The sequence below is a fragment of the Pinus tabuliformis genome, chromosome J (genome assembly GCF_031772625.1).
Source record: "Pinus tabuliformis cultivar Carrire ecotype Pingquan chromosome J, CPIR1, whole genome shotgun sequence".
Classification (NCBI taxonomy): Eukaryota; Viridiplantae; Streptophyta; class Pinopsida; order Pinales; family Pinaceae; genus Pinus; species Pinus tabuliformis.
In genome coordinates, this window is record NC_142295.1 from 1221500754 (window position 1) to 1221504056 (window position 3303).

Genomic DNA, 3303 nt, shown 5'->3' on the forward strand with positions numbered 1-3303 from the left:
ACAAAATATATGTCAATTTTTTTTAATTGGATTTTCATTTTTGTGGTCCTTTTATATGAATTTACTCCAAGATTGGAATTGTCACTAAATATATTAAAAGTGTCAATAATGGATTCAAGTTATGCTTTTACAATAATTATAAAAACAATCCCTCCCTGTGAGTGGTATGGTCATCCTTCTATGTGACTAGAATTTATGAGGCACTCGCAAGTGATATATGCATGGTTACTTATATTTCTATAGATATTATAGTATGGTATCTTCCATGGTACAAACTTGAGAGTGAGAGAATGGAGATAATATCACCTTGCTAAGGAGGTATGGAGTCAAGCACTATTGATTATTTATATTATTTGATTGGTGAGTTATTTAAACCTGCCTTGGTAATCTCTAAATTCATAATGTTGATTTACTTGGCAAAGAAGCTACTGAAATATATGTTATGATAATAACCATTCCACTCTTTACTTAATACCTTGTTAGACAGATCCAGGGTCAACATAATCCTATTCTTTACTCTCATTGCAAAGCGAGTGTATCATAATCTCTGCACATAGGTGTCATTTTGGTCAATTTATTTAGTCAATTGGAATTTTGCATTCAAATGATTTCATTCTTGCCACCTGCATGTGTATTGTGGAACTATAAGTACTGTGAAATAGATGTTTTAAATTTTGCATTGATTTGAGGTCATTTCATTTATTTAATTTCTAAATAACTAAGACCTTTTGGATCATTTTCTTTTATTGGGATTCAATATGTTAGTGGTGTTTCCCATGTTATTTCTCAAAGATGATGCAATTTTCACAAATTTCATAAGGAAATGAAATAGGACATTCGATGGTATGAGATTTAAGTATTGGAAATTCCATGATGAACAAAATATATCATAGAACACTATTTCATTATGAAAACTTGTTACAGGCTAGGAAAGGGGTCTATTAGGTCAACCAGAAATAAATTAGGGTAAAAGGTCCATGTAGAGCACTTTTAGTCATGGGGATAGAGCTACGGTACAATATATTCAGTGATTTTTTTTTGTTGTCTTCATATATCTCTATGATGGAGCAATGATAATATTCACAAACCATTTGTAAATAGTTGTGTACTCTGCAATTTAATAAGAGTCCCCCTAGTTTAGACAGACCCCAAATAGGACCATACAATGTTTGAACTAAGAGCTTGATGTTCTTCTCTGTTTGCTTGGATTTATTTGTTATCAATGTAGAATATATGTAGTAAGTTTGACCCCGAGAACTCTAGGACGAGGTCATTGATTGTGATACAACAATTGGAGAGTAATCTTTAGGTGCCAATGGAGGAGAGGCTTGGAATGGAGCAAGAGATGGTTTGGGTTTGCTTACATGTGTAGGAACAACAACTGGAAGAAGTTGGTTTAAGCTGCAACTAGCATGAATCCTAGTTACGACACCCACAACAGGGCCATTGTTGTAGGTAGTTGGTTCCATTTGTTCATAGTTGTCTCTCTCATCTGCAAAATTGTCATTCTGATCAGGCCCTCCAACAAGAGCACCATGCAAAACATTGGGATCACTTCCCTTGCTTCTAAACCAAGTGGCATAGCCCCCTCTGCAGGGCATGAAGGATGGGTTTACTTTGTAAGATATGATAGATGAAGCTCTGTGGTGTACTGGATGAGGTTAGTTGCTACCATAGCCAACTATGTAACTTGTGGCTCTTGGATTGTCTCTGAAGATGTAATCTATTTGAGATTGAGCAAAGGATAGAAGCTCTGAGGGTTGCACAAATTCACCTAAGCATTGAATTTTTTTGCGAGCAATAGTGAGGTAATTAGAGTAAACTATGAGGAGAGAAACTAGATGTTGTTCCATTTCTTCCAAAATAGGAGGCCACCTAGAGTTTTATATACAATCTTATTACCTTTCTGCAAGCACATACACATGAAAATATCTTATTTTTCTTGATAGTTCTGTAGAACAACATTACTCCTCTGACCTCTGCCTTGCACGATGGGCTTTGAGGCTAGGACCTGAACCCTCGAATACTTGGCATCCCAGCTAAATTCAGTCATTTTCCATTCCATTCCATCTAAAGAAGCGAAATTATCATTTACATAGTTCATGTAATATCTCGAGTAGCCTCATGAAGCTATGTCTCTTCCCGAAGAACCTCATCCACATATCCACCCTTAGAGGCATACTACTTTTGTGCAACAGTAATGTTATTATCATATTTTCCTTTGTACTTGTCAACAAATGTGAAAATCTGCTTGGCATGGTTGAGAAGCTCATTGGAGTAGGCGGGATCAGAGTGCCTAAAAAAATAGAAGCATAATCCATTATAGTTGCTATTTCTCCCACAAGATCTGAGCTAGGATTGTTTGCATCAATTCTATATGCCTAGCGAGGTGTGGTCATGTCTTTTGGCCTTTGCCAACAATAATGGTTTGAGTCGCCATCACCCACCTCTCCATATAGTACATCAAGCTCTGTATGTGCCTTGAGAAAATAATCAGTCCCCCATCTAATAGCCTCCATCAAATGACCCAACTCACCACTACTGGCCAATTGCTTGCCATATTCAATAACACTCCATGAGAGCATGGTGACTATGAATTCCATTGGGAGGCCAAATTTAACATTGTCACAAGCATCATATTATCCCCTCCTACTAGATCCACCCCATTGGCCGATCCATCACGCATACCAGAATCATCCCTCCAGGTGACTCTCTGATTGCTAGTAAACATTATAGATCTTTAAGCCTCATAAAACATGATACTCTTGCTCAACGGTGCATCATAATCATGACTAACTGTTGCAAATCTAATGTAGAGTGCCAAACATAAAACATACAAGTATGAAGCCATGGAGAAGATAGACCCACTTCGGATAAGGCCCCTTTGTGAGAACCCTAAAGTTAGTTATTTATGATAGGATAACATGCAATAGATGAGGAGGAGACAGTCACTGAAAGAATACTGGAGCAAGCTAAGTGAAAGTGAGAAATCAATCTACATGTGAATCAAATACAGATATATGAAGCCAAAATGTCTCATCTCAAATCAAGCATATGAGAAGCCATATTCAAAAATAATATTTTACAGGACTGATGCAATTCACTACAATAAAAAGAAACCCCAAATGACCAAATTTGGTGTGGGAAATCTAAGAAATCTAAGCTCCACTTCTAGCTATTAGGATTAAGATTAAAATAGTTCACCATATATATCTATATGCCCCAACACATCAGAATTACATTCATCAAAATTCCCCTTAATAAAAACAAATCTCAGAGACTTCCAACAACAAACACCCACAA

General features: G+C 36.5%; 1 pseudogene; it reads right to left on the minus strand.

The window, feature by feature from the left end:
• Positions 1-1259: 1259 nt before the first annotated feature.
• Positions 1260-2731, minus strand: LOC149231527 (endoglucanase 19 pseudogene; annotated as a pseudogene).
• Between the last annotated feature and the right edge of the window lie 572 nt (positions 2732-3303).